The sequence below is a fragment of the Artibeus jamaicensis genome, unplaced genomic scaffold, assembly GCF_021234435.1.
Source record: "Artibeus jamaicensis isolate MK-2021 breed Jamaican fruit bat unplaced genomic scaffold, CSHL_Jam_final contig_432, whole genome shotgun sequence".
In the NCBI taxonomy this organism is placed as follows: domain Eukaryota; kingdom Metazoa; phylum Chordata; class Mammalia; order Chiroptera; family Phyllostomidae; genus Artibeus; species Artibeus jamaicensis.
In genome coordinates, this window is record NW_026521828.1 from 5,928,659 (window position 1) to 5,951,805 (window position 23,147).

Below are 23,147 nucleotides of genomic sequence, written 5' to 3' on the forward strand. Positions count from 1 at the left end.
CTCAGGTAATCAGAAGTTCAAGGAGAGGATGTATTCAAAGTTGGTTAATCAGTGATCTCATCAAGAACCATGCTCTTCCCATGTTTGTTTTGTGATCCTGAGAGTTGGCTCCACTTTTAGGCCCATATCAATGTGGCAGCCTCATTCCCAGATACCATATCTAGATGCATCAGTGTCTTGGGGAAGAAGGATGTATCTCCACAGACTACGTAGAGAAACTTTCTTGTTTTTTGTTTTTTGTTTGTATTCCACCACCAAACCTGCTTATATCTTATTAGCCAGAACTGGGTCACATGCCTACTCTCACTAATTACAGTCAAACTTTGGTTCTTGACCAAGCTGTTCACAGAAAAAAAATGTCTCAGTTGTCTAACAAAACTTCAGGTCTCCATTCTCTGCTTGACAACCATTTCATACTGATACCAGTCATGCATTTCTCAGGCAACAAACAAAGGAGCTTCAGTTTCTGCACAAATTGCTTCTGGAACAGTTTTCTGGAATGCATTAAGTTGGAGAACCAAGGTTACACTGTAGTTGTAAGAAGCACTTGACCTATGGAACTCATCCTGGATGTGAGGGGCACAGTTTCCCCTGAGGGTACATGGAAGAAAGTTGGGTGCCCAAAGAAAACTGAAGTTCTGTTGGGAAAGGAAGTGAGTTAGGAATGCTGGCTAGGCATCTGACAGAAATCTCTACCATCATTAAAATTCACTATTGTTATTTTTATTATTACTGGTTTTTAAATCAGTTTCTGCTTTGGACTACTTGCTCTCCCAGTCTGTTTCCTGTTCTGAGATTCATAAGCCTGATTTTACTTAGCATTCTCAGTGTGAGTGGGGCTAAGTTTGGTCCCTGACTCTACTAATGAGAGGGCAACTAAAATGTACCATTTTTATTTCCTTCTCAGAAATACCTCAAGCCAAGCTACTAAGAACCAGCTTTAGCTGATGTCAAGATGCCAGCATCTGTCACTCACTACAGTGAATTGGGTAACTGAGCTGAGGATATAGTTGATTATACACCAAAGCATCCACCTTTTTCTAATTCAGGAACCTACCTGAGAATCCTCCCTCTACCCAAGCTGGCAAGTCCTCCTCAAATAGTGTTCTGGATTGAAGAACAGTAGATTTGAGCATTTTAGCTCATTGAGATGCCTCTGCTGTGTTTTGTGGTCACTGATTGTGCACTTTTTTAAAAAAGAAGGACCAGTGTGGATGGTTTGGTGAAAAAAACATTGCTATTTGAAGAAACAACTTAAAACATAATGATATGCCATTTGGGGGTTGGGAAAATATTCCTTAGTATCATGGAACAACCAATTTTTTTAAGCTCCCCCATCCTGAAACATAGCTTAGTTCCACATGCAGAATTGAATAGATTTTTTTTCTTTTTAATTTACTCTTGGCTTTTGGCCACTATGAAGGCTGTTTGTTGAGCAGATGGCACAGACCACTGTCTCCTTGCTGTTGCTAGTGGTTGGTTGAATCAACCATCAGGGACTCCTTGGTGGCTGATCCACTGGCCAGAGCCAAACAGAAAGTGATGTGTTTGGTTCTGGGAGTAGAAACAATATCTCATAGTTTAGAAAACATTTTTCCTGCAAGGGTCAGGTCAGACCCTGCTCTCTGATGTCATAAACTCCCAGGCAAATGGCAGAAGTGCAGCATCATGGGATTGCTCTCCATGATCGGGAAGTCTCCAGAATCTGGCAGAGTGAATTATGGGTCATTGAATAGATATTCATTACCCCCTTCTTAGAAATTAATCCCCTTTGCTTCATCAGAGAATCATGAGCCCTTAGAGTTAGAAGTGACTTTGGAGGTTATGTGTGTGAATGTTTTTGCAGCAAATTCCACGGGGTGGGTCTAATTTGTGTCTGCTGCTGGGACTCTGACGCAAAGATTCTGTTTGTATGAAGTCCCCATAGGCCTTCTAGGAGAACCAGTGAGGGAATGTGTTGGAGTTGACTGTTTGCTCTAGGCTAAAATTCTTGAACCAAAATGGGAACAGGGGCTGCCCCTTAACTCTTGAATCGGACTGACTCTAAGTTTGAGTCCAGTTCCTGGATGGCTTATGAAAGAAGGGGGATAATTTTGGATGCTACACTATTTGCATCTTGCTCTCTACTCCAGCCCCAAATAAACCTCTCCCAAGTGCCTAGAAAAGAGGGCAAGGTAAGAAATTGTATGTGTGAGTCAAATGAAAGACATACTATCAGGCTGTAAGATACTAAGAACACAAGGAAACTGTGGGAGCTTGACAACAGTTTGGTCTTATGATTCTTAGAGTGGTGGAGGCATGACAAGAGCTAGGTCAGAATGGGAGAGAAGAGAAGAGAAGGGGTCAGACCAACTTCTGATCTAGACAGCCTGTGACTGTCAGAACCATGTCATCAAGGTTTGGCACAAGAGGAGCTGTAAATATGTTGGCCTGGAGAGCCTGGAATAGGAATTGGACAAGAGAACATTAGTGGCCACTAAGCAGGTGGTCATGTGAACTGAGCTCATCTGTCAATCTCCCTCTGATGACCTTATATCTAGGAAGATTGGTTGACCTTAATTTATTCCAGCCATGGTGTCCTGACATTGCCAATTTGGAGAGCTCCTCAACATTCTCTCTCAGTCCCTCTATCTAGCTAGTTAGAGTTCGGTTCTGTTGATTGTAATTAAATTACCCTAACTGTTACAGGGTCCCTTTATGAATGAGCTAATTGCAAAATAGGCACCCAAGGAGTAAGTTTGACCATTTAGAAGACTTGAGCCCTGAAGCTACCAGTTCATCACTGTCCTGCTTGAACACTGCCGAGCACAGCTGTATGCTCGGGCTATTGGGCGACGGGAACGTACCAGTAGTGAATGCTTGATGCTTTGCTGCAGGTTGCAGACACAGATGGTCAGCTGTCATAATACTTATCCTTGTCAAAAATCATTGCTCTCTTTCTTGTCTCAGTATGACCTGTGCCAGCAGAAAGAGGGCTCTGGGAGTCAGCATAGAAGGCAACCAGCAAAGCTCAGGCTCTCACTAGTCATGTGACCATGAGGAAGTCACTCCACCCCTCCGCACAGTTTCCTCACCTGTAAATAACAAACAGCAACCCAATATATAATATTAAGAATACCCAAATTGCTGTGGGTGCTGAACAAATACTGGTGGGCCAGGTGGTGGTGGTGGCTGAAAGTCTGCCTACTCAATCTTCCCTGTTACCTTCTCTTTTTGTTTTTGAGGGACTTCTGAGAAACCCTAGAGGTCTGAGGAACACAGTTTGATAACTACATGGCTAGATGATTTCTAAGGGACTCTCTAGTCTATAATCCAATGAATTACTTTTGCAAAACAGTCACATTCCCCTTTTCTCCAGCCCTTCCCCAACCATAACCCTCATCATGCTATACACACATTCCTTCCCCATGCATACAGGGAAGAAGAAAATGGGCTATTTATGTGTCTAGGACTTGCTGGTTGAACCTGAAGATGACCAGGATCACTGACAAGATGCTAAGGAGTCATTACTAATTTCAGTAACACCACGTGCCACAGAAGGGAAGCTTGAACTCTTTCTAGGTCACTTATTGTCACTGGGCAAGCCTTTCATGATTCCACGGCCCTGAAGCTGAATTCTAGAAGCACAGGAAGTTCTGAAGGCTGCAAGTCCCTAGCACTCATGTTTGGACATCCTAAGGATAAAATGCTTCTCTGAGAGCAGTCTGAGCCTCTCAAATAAATTTATAATACTGGTCCTTAAAGGTATACAAGAGATACAAGCATTTTTATTCACCCATATTCCTTTCCCAAAAGATTTTCTCTCCCCTCTAACAAACCCTTCAAATCCTTGCTAAAGAGGTACTGAAGGATGAATGTTGGTGCTAGCTGACTCCTCCCTGTGCCTGCCAGCTCTCACTGATTGGTCTAGAGTGGCCATTTCATGGAAGAGTGACCAATCCATTCCTCTCTAGTGGGACACAGAGCTCCTGTCATTTACATGCTGATGGACATGGAGCCAAGTGAGAATATGGCTCTGGGACAGCTGCCATGCTGGGCCATGAGCAATAGAGGGGGAATCAGTGTAGCAAGAGAAGGACATGGTGCAGACACAAAAAGAAGTTAGGGAGCAGAAAACACAAATGAGGAGGGAGAGAGAGAGAGAGTGAGCACTTTCTGATATTGTTCTCATTCCACAAGGCCTTTTAATTTTCCTACATTTAGCTTTCTTTAGAGTCCCTTGGATCCTTCCATTAAACCTCAAATTTTTACTTGAACTAGCCAAAATAGGCTCTGTACCTGGAAACCACACAATACTTAATTAAGACAAAAGACTCAATGAAATACGTTGTGATGCCATCTACCTACAAGGGTCCACTCATCTCCTTATTTACTCAACTGATATTTACTCAGTCTAAATGTGCCCACACCATGGACACCAGCAGGAGGGACACGGTGATGTACAAATATTTAAGGATTCAAAATTACTTCAGGTATGGAATGGTTGAAGAGCCTGGCTTGGTGAGGAAACAGCACGGTGATGGCTGTCATCTTTATCTGAAGGGAAGGGACAGGAAGTGGAATTAGAATGGCCTCGTTAGCCTCTGAGGACATGAGGGAGTTGATGGGCAAAAGTGAGATGAGGGACTCAACACAGGAGAGAGCTTGCCTGCAGTTGGGCACTGCCTCAAGGTGGAATGGTTTATCTCAAGGGCTGAGTTTCTCCTACCAAAGGGCTGAATGACCAGTGTGCAGGGATCTTGTAGGGGAGATGCAAACAGCAGAGGGAAGGTTGGATGATACGGCCTCAGAGGCTGTGCCCAAAGCCCTGAGTTCCAATTTTTTACCTTGGACCTTCATGGCTCACATGATTTTAAGCAAATTATTTAACTTCTCTGGGGTTGCTTCCTCATCTGTGAAGACTGGGATGAGAAACTCTCTTTTACTGCGTTGTGGGGAGGAGTATATCGTGAGGCCCTTAGTCAGTGCCAGGCGCTGAGGAGAGCTCCATGAGTGAGTGAGTGGTTCTTTCCTGTTACGTCAGGCTTTTTTCGTTTTTCCTCATGAACTGCTGGTGCTACTTCAGAAATTTTATTTGCTTCAAGCAGCTGTAGTCCATCAGATTATAGAGCTTGCGTCTTGTTTTCCTTGCTTAGCATAGGGTTGTGCACGAAGAAGGGTTTGGAAAGTAGTAGTAGAGATTTAACTTGGAGTTTTAGCTTCCAGTCTCCACACCAAAACTTGCATGAGAACACACCTTTCCTCTCCCCCTTAAAATGAAATACTTGGCCATAAGTAGACACATGTACGCAGAGAATTCCATGCACAGACACACAAGCATGTATACAGATTGCACCTAAATTCACACAGCATGCAGAAGAGCACAGCGGTGTGCACCCATGTACACTGACAGACTCTCACTTCCCTTTTCCTATAATCAAGGAGATGGAAGATGAATCTGTCTCTGCGATGAGTCATGGGTGGCCGGGATGAGGGCAGGATTCGGCCTCCCCTGGGAATCTTTATTTATAGCTCTGGTTGCTGGAGAGAGGGCTGAAATCATTCCTAAGGAGCTTCAGTGAGGGTAAGATAACCAAGAGATGTCATTCCCACCATTGTGTCATCTTGGAGGCAGGCGCCTGTTGCTGCCGGAGCCCTGAGAAGCGCTGTGTCACTCCGGGACTGTGGTCCATGGCGAGGAGTGGAGCTGACTGTGCTCCAGCCGGTCCGCTGTGCAGCACTGGTACCATTTCCCCAGTGTGCAACAATCTGTATGCTAATCCCAGCAAATCCTCCCAGCTCCGAGCAAACAGAAACCTCTCTGGGCCGGCAGGGGCCACTGATCAGGGAGGATGCAGTTTAGATTCAAAATGATCCAGTCTAATCCGCTGGTCCAACAGTTCTGCCTCTGTCAACAGTGTGGTTTCTGTAATGAGCAGAGCAAGTGGCATGAAGAAAATGTTGCTGAGCTCAACCTTCCATCACAGGCAGGGTGGGAAAAGGCAGCTGACTCTCTGCTGCACTTTGAGGGACACCAGCACAATCTGGTTGGTGGTGATGACGGTGGGGTCAATGAGTTCTTTGAGTGCAGACTCTGTGTCTCATCGACTGTTGCACCCCTAGCACCCAGCACACTGACTGACATAGAGGTAGCACCCAGAAGATGGGTTCATGCATATTCTCTTTAATCTCCTAGCGCAGGAGGAGCCCAGTTATAGTTCTTGGGTACCATGCAGGCTAGAGAGAAAAGAATATTTTCTAGGGAGCCAGGAAGACCAGGGCTCTAAACCTGCCCCTTTCTTTAAAAGACCTTGGCAGGCCACCTATCTCTCCAAGCCTCAGTTTGCTCATCTCTAAAATGGGGACTCACTGACAACTTACACGTTTTGGTGACCATGCTAAGAATTAGAGATGGTGCAAGTATGCTATTTCATTATGATCCATATCCACATCCTGGGAGGGATGGATATGAAGTTATGATGAGCCAATAACACTTCAGTAGGATTAATTGATCAGATTGCACCTGGCAGGAAACAGGGACCCCCAAGACTGCTTGGGCGTGTTTGTCGTGTTGGCCTTTTGCGAGCACTCCTGCTTGGCCCGAAGCCCTGTTTCGAGTGTGGGTTCTCCTCTCAGCTCCCACTGGTCTCCACTGGCACCTGTGTGTGTCTGGACCTTTGTTTCTGGTTGAGGGAGACCCTGTAGACTGGACCCCATCAGTTAGTGCAGACCCTGTGCTCTGCCCACACGCAAATTCTTTTTGGCCCTTAGCTTCTGGCCCTGAACATGGCTTAGGTAGCAGTCACAGCTTGTGCTTGAACTCTGTTGATTTAAATGGTTCATTCCGGGTCTGCTGGTCCTGACCTCCCCAACATGGTGGGGTTGCCTGAGACTGGCCTGCCATTTGTTCCTGCCTGTCAGTTTCCATCTTGATTCTTGGGCCTAGTTTAGCTCTGGAGTCCCCAGGAGACCATGCTGAAGCACCTTGAACTTGATTTTCTAGGATACAGGGCACCAAATCCAGCACTTGTGTTTTGAACTTATTCCTGAGGGAGGACAGAGGGCAAAAGAGAGCAGGAAGTGAGGCTGAGGAGGGAGGGAAGAGTCAGGAAGTGGAGGACAGTCACCTTAATGGTATAACACCCATCCTATTCTTGAGATAAAGGGCAGTCACTCCAGCCACCATTAAAACACCACTTCCTAGGCTGAGAGAATATCGTAGTGGTTATTAAAAGCCCAGGCTTTTAACCAGATCGACCTGAACTTGAAACCTGGCTCTGTCGCTTGCTAGCTGTGTGGCCTTAGGTGAGTTGCACCGTCTTTCTGAGCTTTAGGTTCTCACTTGTAAAATGGGGTCAGTAACAGTCCATGTCCCACAGGGCTGTTGAGACCATTAAATGAGACAGAGGGTGTGAAGTGCTTGGCACAGTGCCTGGTGTGCAGTAGGCACCAGTGAAATGGTGGCTATGGCGTCTGAGATTTATTCCTGTGACCCCTGTCCTAGGGGCTGCCCAAGGTTATCAGGAGGATCCGATGAGATAAGGGACTTGAACATATTTGAAAGAGGGCTGAAGAGCATGACATCACATAGAGTATTAAAATAATTACTTTATTTCTCAGTTTTTGAACTTTGCCAACTGATGAGCTGTTGGACATGGATTGGGCACCTGGCTGACAGAGGGTGTGATGGACTCTTCCAGTTCTGGCTCTTGTATAACATTTCAATTTGGTGCAGTGGGCATAAGGGGTGAGAGGGTCCACCTACTGTCCCGGGGCCTTCTGAGGCCATCAGCGTTGCTCAGTCCTTCCAGCTTAACTGAGTGGTTTATAAGAGGGCAGGGCACACTGGACCAGGAGCTAAAGCTTTATTTGCTGTTTCCCAGAGCCTGTGGCTCTGAGGCTGCTTGGGACAGAGAGCCAAAGATGAGATGACAAAGGATCTAGCAATAAGCCATGATTTATGACCCATGATCCTCATTCCAAAAGCCACATCATCAGTCCCTTCAGGAAAGAGCTTCACCCAGATGAATGGCATGCCCTCCAGCTGCAGGGCTGAGTCTCAGACCTGATCCCAAGGGCCATGCCCTCTAATGCAACCCAAGCAGGAAGAAAACCGAGAGAGCAAATTCTGGAACTGGATCAGGATAGAAACCTGTCCTCCTATTGGCCAGTGAATACCCAGAACACAAGAATCAGGTCCCTATGGGAAGGGAAGGCTGGTAGAGTTTGTAACAAAATGGTCTTACTCTCAGCTGGGTGTACAGAGAGTCTAGAAGAAGAGACAAATAGTACTGTACTTTGTATTCCAGCCTTGTCTTGTATCCCCTACAAACACCACAGTGGCTGATCCCCCTCAGGCACATTTCAGTTCTTCCTAAGTAACTCAGTTCACACGGGGCTATTACAGTGGAATTTTGGGGTGCCCTGTCTGGCCACCCTTTCACAGATGGTAGGTGTACCATCCTCTCCACGTTCCTTTTCAGCAGAATGTGTGGGCAGCAATGTACTAAAGGGGACCCCTCTACTAGAACCATGTTTGGTCTTACTCAAACATGACAACTCTACCCCATTTGCCAATGTTTGATTTACAGGTGGTCACATGGTCCATCTGTAGCTAATGAGACCTGAGGCAAAGTTTTGGAATCTTCTGGGAAGATCTGGCTCTTTGATAAGAGAGAGACACGGGAGGAGACACTCTGGTCTCTTTTTTCTTTCTTTTATATGTCATTGAGTGAGGGTGTGGTTGTTTGGAGCTGTGGCAGCTATCTTGCCACCATGAGGAGAAGTCCAAGGACACTACACAAAAGCTGACCTAGAACCTTGAAATTGCTGAGATACTGATCAAGCCCTGCATCCAACAGCCTGCTTTTAGCCTTTCTGTTAAAGTATTAACGGTCCTGGTTGTTTAAGCAACTTTTAGTCAGATATTCTGTTACTTGTATCCCAAAGCAACCCAATGAATACATCAGGGAAATCTCTTTTCATTTGACCTTCTTTCTTTCTTCTGCCTTCCCTGCCATAATCCAAGGGACTCAAACTTGGGTGCCTGCCAGGGCCAAGGAAGTAATGCAGAAAGGTGAAACTTCTGGTTTAAGAGAAGCAAACTGGAGAGTGAGTACTCCTTGTAAAGGGGCTGGTGCTGGCTACTAGATCCAACTGGTGGTGGCCATGCAGGGGTGCTAGGAGAGCCAGATGTTTTTCATTTTATTTTTTTAAGAGAAAGTAGAAAATTGTATTTTTACGTGGAATCTCTCCATTTTATATATGCATTTAAATTTTAAATAAAGATACTCTATGGATCAAACCAGCACTTCTGAGCACTGTGCATAGCCCAGAGGCCACACATTTGTGACTTGGCTTTAATCCCAGAATTCCATCTCTCCCTGGGCTTGACCTCCACTGTGGGGTCTCAGTGACTTCTTTCAGATTCTCCTGTTGGGTGGGGCTGTGGGGTTACAGGCTTGGGTGAAACAGAAATGAGGGCTAGAAGATGGGGGTTGGGAGGATACAGACAAAAACTCTGGCCTGCTGTTAAGGTAGAACATCTTATGGACAACAAACCTTTACCTTGCAGGGCAAACCTCTTCACACAGGGCTTGGGTGCAATTTTACTAAAAGGGTTACTGACTTTCTCCACGAAGCCCCACTATCAGAAGCTCCCTTCTCTTACCCAAGCACCACTATGTTTCAGGCTCCAAGAACAGGTAGGAGGAGAATCTATTCCACCAAACAGCCACAAGGCTAGGAAGTTGGATACAAGCTCCTAGGAAAGAGCCATTCCATAGGACTTCCTCAGAGCTGTGGAGACACACGTTTTGTCTGGGAGCAAGCTCCTTCAGTCCCATTTAGCCTAATAGGGGCTCAGTTCTTTTCAGAAAAATAAAAATATTCTATGGAAAATCCAAGGACACTGTTTTCAGAAAGAGGCTTGCATTAAAGTATCCTTCCCCTTCTGTGTTAAGAGCATTTCAATGGTGGGGGGGTAGGTTCAAACTAGGGAAGACCTTTGTTAAAGTAACTTTCTATGGACCTGAGGACTCTGCTCCCCAATGGCCAGCCCAGAGTCCTGGCCCCAGTATGACCCAGGGAGTTGCTTAATTTAAGTCCACAGGCTGTGAAATTGGAAATCTGCACGTTTGCCTCTAGGTCACCAAGTCAGAAAGTTTTCCAAGTGCCTCTGTTGAAAGGCATCAGGGAAGAGCTAACAGGGACTCCATGCAGTATGCTGTGTGTAGCCCACTGCTGCCCTTTGATGAGAAGAGAGGTGAGTCACTGCCAGCTTCAGGGATTGAGAAGAAATGTCAATGAAGAATGAATAATAGGCTCTGTACTGACACCTAAGAAGGTTAAGGGCAGGATTAGTTGGCAGAGAAAGAAAACAGTATGTGGGGGAGGCCAGCTACAGTCCTACAGAGCTTCTGTAGCTCATTGCCATCTGATTGGGTAACCAAGAAAATAGGGAATTTCATATTTTTTAAAAGAAAAAATGTGGTTGCGTCAAGAGAAGCCCTTTGTCAAGGGCAGAGAGGTGGACTTGATGGCTTCCAGAAGCCCCTTCAAGCTCCAGGCCTTCATCCTGGCAGAGGGGGGAGCAGTCAGAAATCAGTGAGTTCGAGCACTTCTCCAAGCACCCTGGGCTCTTCAGAATGAGCATCCTGCAGAAAGGCAGAGCCCAGCCTCTCCAGGAGTGCTGAGCAATTCTGAGATGGGTTTTAGTTCCTGCCACCAGGTTAGTAATGGTTCAGAAGACATTCCTGGCCTCTGCATAAGAAATAGATGTGAGGTTTAAGAGTTTGTGGTTGTGTTTCTGGAGACCAAATACTTTCCTGGTGACTCATTCTGGAGAGACCTTCAGAGGATGGTCATCAAGAGAATGACCAAATGCCTCATCATCTGATAGTATTTTCACTTGCCTATCAGTCTAAATTACCCAGCGAAATCTTAGTGAGGGCAGGTTTGAAAGCTTGCAGACTGTGTGAGAGGAAAGGAGGTGACACCACCCCCAGTGTTTCCACTGTGACCCACAGTGACCCATCATCACCTAGTATGGGTACATTGAGGGGTTATGGGCCAAGATGAGCTCATAGCACTCACAGTGGCAGGCACTGTGAGTGCTTCCTTGAAGGGAGGTCTCAGCGAGGCAACTCCATGTCCTTCACAAGATCCAAATCTCAAACCCAGAGACGGTCCTCTTGCTGCTGTGATAGCCACGAAGCAGCCTCTTGGAACCCCAAATTATGTCCTTGACCAAGGCAGCTGGACAAAGCCATGAACTGTCTATGATGGTGGTGAGAGCAAGGACTCAGACTTTAGATTCAGATAGACCTGGATCCAAGGTCCACACTAATGCTTACTAGCTATGTGACTCTGGGAGATTAATCACCTTCTCTGAGCTCCATGTCCTACTCTGTAAAATGAGGAGTAATAGTACGTGCTGGTCCTGAGCCTACTTGTCCTCAGATCCATGCCTTTGCTCTGTGTCACGGGGAGCTGATCTCTCAGGCTACTTTTCCCAGACTTCTGTATCAGCTGGGTCTAGCTGAGTTTGGCCAATTGTAGGAGCTCTGGGGACAAGAAGAAGCAGCTAGCTGGGAGAGTTTCTCTCCTCCCCATCAGCTTCTGGCAGTGTCTCTGGCAGTAGCGTATCTCCACAGTGGGAGCTGGTATTAACATGATCACACTTTAAGGGCTACGTGTACAAGTTTTAACAATGTTGACAAGCCAGTGCCTTCATAAAGATTATTTTTGTTGATTAACCATCACTTGTATAGAGGATGGGATATGAGATGGGAATTTTGATTAGGACATGGAAAAGCAGATGTTAAAATATGTCAAGGCTTATTGCACTGCAGGGGCTCTGCTGAGTGACTAAAGTATGGGGAGCAGGGTTTCAGGATGTCAGATGGAGGCAGGGAGGTAGAGTAGGAGACCCTACAGTACGAGATGTTTAAACAGCATTGTAAATCTGCAAACAACTAAACCCTCAGAGACATCTGAAGTTGGCACTCTACAGCCATCAAAATAGAGCTCCAACCCATTTTTATTTCTCTTTCTTGATCCTTGTGGTGGGTTGAATGGTGGCCCTCAAAAGACGGGTCCAAGTTCTAACCCCAGGTACCTATGCGTGTGACCTTATTTGGAAATGAGGTCTTTGAAGATGTTAATTAAGTTAAGGATCTCCAGATGAGATCATCCTAGATTTAGACCGAGCTCTAACTCCAACGGCAGGCGTCTTCTTAAGAAAAAGGAGGGCACAGAAGCACAGGGAAGACAGCTACTTGAAGACAGAGATGGAGGCTGGAGCTATGCTGCCATTAGCCAAGAAACATGGGAGCCACCAGGAGCTGGGAGAGGGAAAGAACACATTTCTCCTAGAGCTTCCAGGCGGTGCGTGGTCCTGATGACACTTTGACTTCAGATTTCTGGCCTCTGAACTGTGAGAGAGTATTTCTTTCTTTCTTTTTTTTTTTTAAGCCATTCAGTTTGTGATGGTTTATTATGGCAGCCCTAGAAAAGTAACACAGATCTTGAATTTTGGCTGTATTGTGTCACTGAGCTATTTCCTGAAAGCCCAGCTCTTTGCTGATCTCAGGTCTTTAATCATAGTATTATTGGACATGCATATCATATTTATATTTAATGCATGCAAATTTAACTATCTGGCAAAAATAAAAAGAGATAGGCTAATTGATTGACACAGAGAGGCAGAGAGCGAGAGGGAACTAACGGTGAGGCTACGGGGAGCAGTTCTGCCCACTTTCCATGGGGCAGTTGGGGAGCGCCCTTCGCAGAGGATGCAGGAGGCATGGTGAGGCCAGCCTGCTCTCCTCGCCCATGGACCTTGCACTGTGTGTGAGTTCTGCATTTAAGTATTCCTATTTTTCACACAACCTAGTCCCTCAAGGCAGGCTCACACATTCATCTGATGCTCCGCTGAGGCAACAGCAATTGGTTTCAGGACTAGAGGAAACACTGACTATATTGGATTTCTTAAGAGAGATTACATCATTTTTCCAACACAGTCCCTGCTGAAGGGATTTTCAAGGGTACCTCTGAGTATTGTCTAGTCATGACTTTTTTTTGGCTTCATGCATTGATTTTTAGAACTCAAATGCTGAGTAAGATTTGATTCCCTCAAATTCACCTTGCTTAGAATTTGCTGGCATGCTTCAATGTGCCACCTTTAAAACAATCCTCCCTTCATCCCCTCATCTGCGCTGCATTTCTAGCTTCCTCAAAGTTCCATAACATTTTCCTCTACCTCCTCAGTGTATCTTTGCTTATAGGAACCTGTGCACATATCAGCCTCTCTTATAAAAGTTCCTTGCATTTGGGGGCTACATATCTTTGAAACCCCCACGGACTGGATAAATGAATGGTTGGATGGATAAACTCAGGAGCTTATACAGTTAAGAGCAACATAAAATGGAAACTAAAAGCTAAAGCAAAGAGATCCTGTCTACACCTTCACTGTGTGATGGGAGGCTTGACACACAAACTGGGACTCAGACTGACAGGTGACTCCACACCCTCACGGAGTTGGTCGGCTCCCTTCTCTGTTGACTTCAAGTAAGGCCCAGCCCCGAGGCACTTCATTACACTGCTGGGTGCTGGAGTAGAACTGTATTGCAACTCAGCTTAAGTGACAGTTCCTCAGAGAAATCTTATGCACACCCCCAATCTAAATGAGCCCCCCCATTATATGTCCTCAAGGCACTCTCTTTTCCCTTCTGTCACAGCTCCAAGCTGTATTTGTATTTTTGTCACATTTAGTTTAACATCTTTTATCTTCTCCCACATCCTGGCTGATTTTAAACTCAAGAAAGGTTGGGTTCATGGCTCTTTTCTCAACCCTGGTGAGCTAGGGTGCAGCCCAGTGCCCGATACACGCTCCTATTGCTACCAATGTCTGATAGTAACTGACTGCGTGTTATGTGCTGGGCGCTGTTCCAAACCTTCTCTTTTCACCTTCACAGCAACTCTGTGAGCGGGAATGATTATTGTTCTCGTCTTATAGATGAGCTAACTGAGATAGGGAGGAGCTCAGTTGCCCAAAGTCTCACGGGGGAAAGTGGCAGAGTTAAGATTTAAACCCAGCCAGAGAGTCCCAAAGTCAGTACCAGTCATTAGCTGCTTGTTGGATAAATGAGTGAATCATGGTAAGTACTGAGGGACTTTGGGACTTGGAACTAGGTGGATCTATCTCTATCTATCTGTCTTTCAGGGCTAACTTTGTAGCCTGTGCAATGTAGAAATGGCTCCTACAGAAACTCTGAGAGTTAGTTCTTCAGAATCTTCTGAAATAATCTGGCTATGTGGACTCCCTCACTTCTCTAACTGGGGAACCTTAACAACTGAGATGCTTTTCTTACACAAAGCTGACACCCACTTCCATGGTACTTCCACCTGTGGCTGTTCTTCTCCCCTCAGCATAAAAGAACTTGAGTGTCTCCCATACAACTCTGGTCAGAGGTTCCCTATACACTGTGAGGGGCTCAAGGGCAAGCAGCTTCGTATTGTCTGAACCTTAGTGCCCTAGCACAGTGCTTGACAGTCAGTAAAATTTGTGGTGGGGATGAATTAATAAATGAACACATACCTGTGCTCCCTACTTCTGTGAAGCACCAACAAGTTCATGAATATGGAAGATTTCTAGAAACCCATAATTTTCTTGTTTATTAGAAACCTCATCACAGCTAGTGGCCACATTAGAATTTATAAAGCTAACCAAATTTATTTAAGGCATTAGTATTCAGGAGTTAGTTTTATGGGTTCTCTCTGTTGGGGCTACTTGTTTTTTATTTTTTTGTATGTGGGTATTGGGGAAGAGTATATTTACAAAGGGAATTTAACTAACCCACGGAATTATGGACAGCAGTGATGGGCATATTGAAATAGGAATTTTGGACAAAGAGGGGGCTTTCTTGGTTTCTTGAAGCAGGAAATAAAATCTGCCAGCTTCAGCTGTCTGTGCAAATGCGGTAAATATAGCCTCTTTTCTGAGACTCCTCAAAAAACACGGTATAGTTGTGACAGGCTACATCTTTAATTCAGTCTCCATTTATTTATTTATTTAATCCTAACTTGAGGCCATATTTTTATTGAGTTTTATTGGGTCGGGGGAGGAAGAGAGAGAGAGAGAGAGACATCAGTTGGTTGCCTTCTATGCGCCCAGACCAGGGAATCAAACCCACAACAGGTGTATGTGCCCTGACTGGAGTCAAACTAACTGAGCCACACTGGCCAGGGCTAACTCAGTCTCCATTTAAAATGAAGACCACCAAGAAGCCAGAAACAAAACCAAGCCACATAGTGATTGCGAGAATTAGTGATCCATGTGTTACGAACCGCATGAGTTATATTTTTCTTTGTGTTTCATTCAGAAACTTCTCCCATTTCATTTTAAGTTGCATCTGCTTTGCAAAAGTGATTTCTTTTAGAGCACCATGAATGATTTATGACTTTTGATACCGCATCCCACAAGATTACATAAGGAACAGAGCAAAACAAGTGATTGAGCCAAACTTAAAAGACAACAAACATTTTCAAAAAGTAGATTTTATCTTGGCTTCAGCCAGATAAGATTTCTACTCACCAAAAGTGCTCCCTCATTCCAAGATGCACCCCATTTCCACGAGGATCCCCTGGATTTCCTTTCTCTGTTGACAGCACCCTACCATCCACTTAACGTTCGGCCCCCTTGTCCCCAAAAGTGAACTTTGCAGTTGGATTGCATAAATGGCCTCATTAATTTGGTAAATGATTGGACAAAAACACTGAAAGGAGTAATATCTGCCAGGCTTGTTATTTCTTTAATCATAGGATAACAGAATTTCAGAGTTTGCCAAGGCCGGGGACCATCTATTTATACCTGTTTTTTTTTGCTTTTGTTTTTTTGGGTTTTTTCTTTTTGACAGCTAGAGAAACTAATGGCAAGAGAGCTAAAGCAACTTGCTCAAAGTCACACAGTGAGATTACTTTACGCAGAGCAATGGACATCAGACAACTTCGGGGAGTGTAGTCTGTGCATATTTACCAAGAAACCCTCATCTCCTCATCTAAGTGCAGGTGGCAACACTGGGTATTGATTTTCAACTTCAGGGCATTTGGTGGTTACGGGATAGAATCTCTGTTGCTGGCTTGTTTAGCCAGCCAGAGCCAATCTCGGGCAGGTGGCAAGTGCTTGCAGGATACGGACTTGTGTTAAAAGTTCGAGTGCTGGGGAGCGGGCTGGATGGGGTGAGGTGGCACAGCAGAGTGGTCCTAGTGGCCAACCCCGGGGATTTGGGTTTGTTGGGAACTTGAGGTCTGGGTCAGAGGGCCTGTACACAGCTCCCAGTTCCAGAGGTGGGGATAAACCGACAACCTGAAGGCGAGACCATCATGCGGAGTTGAGGAGTGAGAGGGAGCCAGAGGTTGAGATGCATGGTCAGGGTGTGGGCTGTGATAAAATAGCAGGGGACACCAGGTGGGTCAGGGCCAAGTGCTGGCCAGAGGGATCAGGACCATGTCATGTCATTTCAAGTTCAAAGGCAAGCACTGAAACCCCACTACCCTTACCTATGTGAAAAGCTGACAATTTACAGAACAGTGTGTAGAGTATGTATCCACATCTATGTAAATCTGCCTCAACCAGGGGAGTGGAGGCGCCGTGCAGGTTCCCAGCAAGAGCATGGACTGAGGAGTCAGAGATCCCAACTTTGTTTTTTGGCTCTGCCTTTTACCAACTGTGCGAGTCTGGGGCAATCACTTTGCTTCTCTATGCTTTATATTTCCCAACAACAGAATAAAAGCTACTTTATCAACTGTCTGTAAGGGTCTCAGTTAATATATAAGGAATTTAGCACAGTGTCTGGCACATACTAAAAATATAAAAAGTGATGTATATATTTTAGACTTGATCTTTGGAATAAGGTACACCTGGATTTGAAACCCAGCTCTGTCACTTTAGTGCTGTGTGCCCTTGGGCAGGTCACAACTTTTCTGAGCTTCAGTTTTCAGCCTATAAAGCGGGGATAGTGATTGTCACAGTGTGGGGAGGTTGTGAGAATTAAATGAAGACAGCCCAACATGCTCCAAGTTCGTGCTCCAACATTCCCCAGTGTGGGGACAGGAAACGCCAGGACGATGGGGTTAACATGTGGACAACAGAGTCAGAGATGGGAAAGGGAGGGCGCTCATAAAAACGTTGACAGTGATTTTTATTTTCTTCATCGGCAGTGTCTGTGTTGTTGGAAAAGAATTGTGTTTACAGTGAGCCTGTTTTATGGAAAAGAAAATAGCAAAACTTACACAAGCAAAGATAAAGCCTGTGGCTTGCTCTGCAACGCTCTAGTGCTTATGATACCTAGGTAAAGCCAACGCAAGACAAGCTGGGCTGCAAGGAGAGGCTAATGTCGGAGACTTCTCTCGTAGGTGGAAACCACTGTGGCTGTTTTGGATCAAAATAACCACCCCCCTAATCACATCAGGAGGGTGTACATGTAATCATATCCAGCAGCAGAGACATCCTAATTTTTTGTCGATTGGTGTAGTGGATTACAGCATTTTAGGACTGGAAACGATACCAGTGTTGCCACAAGGCAAGCTCTGGATGAACTGTCTCTGCCTTGGGCCATTGAAAGGGATCCAAGAACCCCCCAGGACACGCTGCCAAATGTTGCTCTCTCTCCATCACCGCTAATCTTTAACTCAAGTTTACTGCCCTCCATCTGGAAACCTCGGCTCCTACCGAGAATGTGGTTCGTCTGATAAGCGAGTGTTTGTACCATTTAGGAGTTCTCTGAAGGCCAAAAAAAGAAGTCCCAAGAATTCCCTCAGAGGGGAGATTCATTCATATAGGCATACAATCCTTCATTCAACAGATATTGGACAAGAGTTTGTGTGCCAGACACAGAGCTAAACATTAAATAATACAGAAATACATAGATAAAAATGAAAAAGAAAAGAAAAAGTAGAGCAAAAAGAAAAAAGATTGATTTTATTAAAAATTAGTATTAAAAAAAGGTACTGGACCAGGAATGAGGAAAAACTATTACTTCAATTGTAGATGTTCTATTGAATAACTAAAATTTTAGTCCAGTTACTTTCCCCATTTTGGGCTTCAGATGTTCATCTGTGAAAACGAGGAGTTTGGGCACGCTGCCCTGGCTGGAACGGTCTGCTGAATGTTCCTCTTTGGAGAAAAGGCTGAGATGGAGAGCTGTTTTCCACCGGGGTTCGCACCAGACCATTTATTTCTCTTCTCCTTGTGGTCAGCAGAGGGAAGGCCCAGGGGCTCCAGAGAGATTGAGGAAGAGGGATTTCCCTCTTGCATTGGTGAGACTGGTAGGTGGTCTTGGCTGCCTCACCTGGTTTTCAGACTGATGGCAGGACTGGAAAGAGGAAGATGGCTGAGCCCAGGTTTCCAGTATTGGCTGCAAAAGCACTAGACTCAGAGGGGTGGCTGTGTGGATCCAAAGTTTGCCACTGGAAATCCAAGAGCTCCTGAAAGTTAATGAAATACTTCCTTCTACATGTCAATCTTTTTCTCTATCCAGACTGAGTTCACTCCAGTTTAGTGGTCTTGAACTTGGATTTCTAGCATAAATATGTGTTTTTAAGTTCTTCATGACTTTTTCTCTAGCCCACCCCCTCAGCACGTCTGGCATCCCTTCCCAGGGAAGAGGGGACTCAATTCTACATGCGGTGCAGGGTCTGCCTGTCCAAGATGACAGCCCTTCTGGCAGCTGTGGAAAGTGAATGCAGTCATGGTGACAATGGGAGGTGTTGACATCCCTCCTGGCTGCTAACATGTGGCCCTGGAGCGATGGGATGGGAAGGACAGCAAAGTTAATCACTTGTGTTCTTGGAGACAGTAGGGGTGTCACGACATTGCAACAGATGGCTCTCTCTTCCCCCGCCTGCCTTGCAGGCAGCGCATCTACCCGAGCCAGGGCTTTCCAGGGGCTTCCAGCAGAGGCTCCTGCTCAGACTGAGCTCGTGCTCAGAGGCATGTCCATGCCCTGTGACCAACTCTCCTTGGCAGCCTTTGGTTTGCAGCACTAACTCATGGTGTCACCAGAGACACAGCCCCTTCCTGATCCCGTCTATAAAATGAGGGGAATGAATTAAATCGGGACTTTCTATCTCTCATTCCGAGGCACCTGGCTGTTCCTCACAGCTGCCTGTGTACAGTGCAGGGAGGCAACGGGACTTTGGTCCTTCAGTCATTCGACTGATCTTTAATCTCCTTTACCTTGTGAACTTTTCTCGTAAGATTTCCTTTGAAGAAAGTATCCTCCTTTTAAAAAATATTCAAAAGTTTTATTAAAATCAATAGAATAAATGCACTCATTTGTGCAATATTGTATTTGAGCACCAGCCATTACATGCCAGGCACTGCGATGGGCCCCAGGAGTCCAGCTGTAACCATGGCTGTCAGGGTCCTGCTTGTCCCTCCCCTCCCCCCAGGACTCATTCTCCCCTCACTCACGAGCTTCTCAGTGCCAGCTCCTTCCACTCTGCCTCAGGGCTTTCGTGGGCAGCAGCAGCAAGCTCAGCCCAGGAGCTGGCAGTGTGAGGATTGGTATCTCTAGGAGGAGCCCTCAGTTCACAGATGGGAGCTGGCAGAATATACCCCTTAGGGGGGACGCTTCTGGGCCACGTTCTCCACCTTGTCCCAGAGGTTCCCATTGGAAACAGGACTCAGCTGCTCATGAACACATCCAATCTTGGCTGCTTTCCCTTCCATCTTACTTCCCCAAACCCCTAGCAGTACTTCCTGGGATCACCTCTGAAATAAACCACTTGACCTTGAGTCTTTGGCTCAGGGGCTGCCCTGGGAAAGTGGGGAATTCCAAACTGTACTGGAGGAGCTTACAGTCATGTATGCATGTTTATTAGATGATGAGGAAGGTCCTTGTAGCTCTAGTGTGGTCAAAGAAGCAGAACCAAGGACCTGACACTGCCTTTGGTTGGGGCAGGCCCCAGGCAGCCTTTTAACCAGCCTCCTGATGAAGTTTCTAAACATTTACTGTGTGGCAACTGTAGGCCAATTCTGTACTGGGCTCTAGGACAGAAAGTCAAACATGGGATGGGAAAACAAACTTTACGAGCCCTACTTTAAGATCCACTAGGATTCTCTTGATTTAGAGAAACAAGAGACATTCCTAGCCTGGAAAGAGAAGGAAAGACTTACCCCCACAAACTAGTTTGAGAATAAAAGGTAGGCAATAAGTGAGGAAGATTCTTGGGTTGTATTATAGTTCACAGGTATGTGATATACCATTAATATTAATTACATATTTGTGTACACACACAGAACTTCCTGAAACTGGAGAGTAAGTGTACCAGTAGCACACGGGTACTGGCCTTAACTTCTGGAGACAGAGAGGAGCTTTGCTTGTCAAGCAGGCTGGCGCACAGAGCACATCTGGTTGGGGACAGAGGAACCTCTCCAAGCGGAAGACCACAGGAGTTGGGGGTATTGCATTACAAAGTCAGTGTGGGCAGCAGAATGGTTCCATCTAGAACTGCCTGTTCTGGATCCTTTCAGTATTTATCGTTGAAACTGCACTGCGGGAGGACTGAATCTCTTACTAGGTTCCAGCCCCAAAGAGCACTGTTTTCTACTGGGTTCCACGGGGCCTTGGACCTTCATTACATGGACTGTTTGTCTCCTCCAGCAATCACCTTGGCTCAGGGCCCTAGATGATTGAGTTGTATGTTTTATCAGCCTGGGCAGGCATGCAAAGCTGTTATATGAGAAACTTTGCTAAGTTGCAGGAGAACATGAAGGCTATGTTCCATGGCACTCAATCAATTGGTCTATTTATTCGAATAAAACGGGTCAATTTGTTTAAAGAAAACAAGGCCGATGTGGTTGGTTGCTTGGCACGAGGAAAACAAAACCACTGGCTGAAGGAGGAAGTCCTCATTTTTTGCCAGGCAGCCCAGCCATGTGCAATGGCAGACTCTGAATCACACTTGGTCAACTTTTTTCTTGTCCCTTCTCATTTTTGATAAAAGAAACTTCTGGATGCAACAGCTCAGATCCCAGTGGGCTGGAAAGGCTCTCTTGTCTTCTCTTGGCTCCCCACCTCTCTTCTGTCAGCAAGATTATGAATTATCAGTGGCCAGTTGCCAGGGTAGGGAGGGCGGTTGGTTTGGATGGAGAGAGGCTCCACAGCCTGTCTTCGTTTCCTCAGGTCCAAGTCTGAGCCCCAGCTCAGCTGCAACTGTGCCTCCAGGCCAAGAAGCTGTCCCCTTTCATCTGCCCACAGACCCAGGAGAAAGCTCAACCACTAAGCAACATGGAGTTCCCTGGAAGGGTGGGGTTAGTGGGTGTCTACTGTGTAAAAAGCCAGAATCTCCTGTGGGTCTGGACAGGCCCCTTGTAGAGCTCAACTTGGTTTCACCCGGTTCCCGCAGCCTTCAGACACTACCCCCAAACCCCAGGTCCTGGCTTCTTCATCATTGGGCTCCTCGGTGGTCAGCTTAGTTCAGCCCCTCATACAACAGAGAATGAGAAGGGGTGTCCCTCCAGGTTGGTGGCATAGTGAGGACCAGAAGCTGGCTCTCCTGCCTCATCAGGCTCTCTATCAGTTCAGAGACAGGATGCACAACGTCTAAGGGGACTGGGTTCTAGAGTGAGCACCCAGGAGAAAAACGGTGTGGTAGAAATTTCCCTTGAATATCTCTCAGAACAACTTGCCCTTGCTGGACACCATGAGAGCCAAAACGCAGCAGTTTTTCTCCCAGTGTTGGACCAGACTGCTGCTGCTTCTCGGAGCCTCAGATGACACAGCTGACCTACATTTAGGTGAAATGAGAAAACATGTCTGGAATCACTCTCCCTATTTAGTGGTGATAATGCTATAAAAGGTGGCCACGGTCAATGGTTGGAAGGACAGCTGGAACCACCTAAACTATTGGGTTATTTTTCTCTCTTTCTGGTTGCCTCTCTTCTTTGTTTAAATGTATCTAGCTGAATCTGCTCAAGTTCCATATGGTTGTAGGGTATAGGAGTCCACTGTATGCCATGGTTAAGAGCAAGAGTTTTAGAGTCACTGTGATGTGAATTCTAACTTTGGCTCTGCCCCCGTGTTGTGATCTTGTGCTATCTACTTAATGTCTCTGTATTTCTTTCCTCATCTGTAAAATGGGAATAATAATACTCACCTCATAGGGTTTTTGAGAGATTCAAATGAGAAAACATGTGCAAAGTGCTTGGCATCGGGCCTGGCTCTGATAAACACTTCGCAGCTGCTGGCTCTGAGGATGCACATGGGGACGGGATGATGGTGATTTAATGGTGTTCCTGGGGGCTAGACACTCTCTGCACATTCACAACTCTTCTAATTTGGATTCCATGCATTCTTGTTTCTCCCACCCTCTTTACTTCCTTGCTATCTCTTTTAAATGGGCTTGGCTTGCTCTTCTGCCAGTTCAAAAATAAAAGCCAGAGCAAAGCCACAGAAGTTGAAGGTTCTTGGGTTGTACTTCAGATCCCAGGCACAAGGAATATATATATGCCTTAGTGACATTCCTCATCTCTCTGGACCTGAGATCATGCCTTTTTAGCCCATGTCTCAAAGGAAAAGAAGCATACTGGACTGAATATAACTTTGATCTGACAGAGTAGTTGCACTGGGGATATTAATCACCTAATAATTAATAATTTAGACTAATTACTATTAAGCTTAACAAACATTTGGAGACATAAAAGCCAGTCCTGTGTCTGTTACATATTCATAAGTTATCCTGGGACAAGCCACTTATCTCAGGGTTTTAGCTTCTCTTTTCATAAAATGAAGAGGTTGAATTACTTCCACTAGTGAAAACTTTTCATCAAGCAAAATCCTATACCACACTCTAATACAAAAAAACCCATTAGATCAAAATCGATCCATTTTGGTTGAAGCACTCATGAGTGACCTATAGCTTTTCTAATTTGGGGTCCTCTAGGTCTCCCCAAAGTTTTTTGTGGGTCTTCAAGATACCCCCTGGCCCGAAGAAAAGAAAAATCCCTCTGTCCTCATTAGCATTAATTAAGTGGGGCTTCCTTTAACAGTCTAGAATTCCCCAGATCCCAGTTGGAAATGGACTAAATCCAAGATGGAATTCGGAAGTGGCTGTAGAAACAGACCTGCTTTCTACCACGTCTGGACTGCTTTCTCTGAGAGAAG

The 23,147-nt window shown here is 45.7% G+C and overlaps 1 protein-coding gene across 3 annotated transcripts in view; it reads right to left on the reverse strand.

Moving 5' to 3' along the window:
• Positions 1-15,675, reverse strand: part of ADRA1B (adrenoceptor alpha 1B) — an 87,052-nt gene extending 71,377 nt beyond the window's left edge. For 2 of the 3 annotated variants that reach the window (XM_037152267.2, XM_037152268.2), the window contains exon 1: positions 15,575-15,675. The gene's annotated coding sequence lies outside the window, so the exon portion shown is untranslated. Of the gene's footprint in view, positions 1-2,846; positions 4,817-15,574 lie in introns of those variants that run through there. The other variant, XM_053665901.1, reaches the window with a different exon arrangement.
• Positions 15,676-23,147: the final 7,472 nt, after the last annotated feature.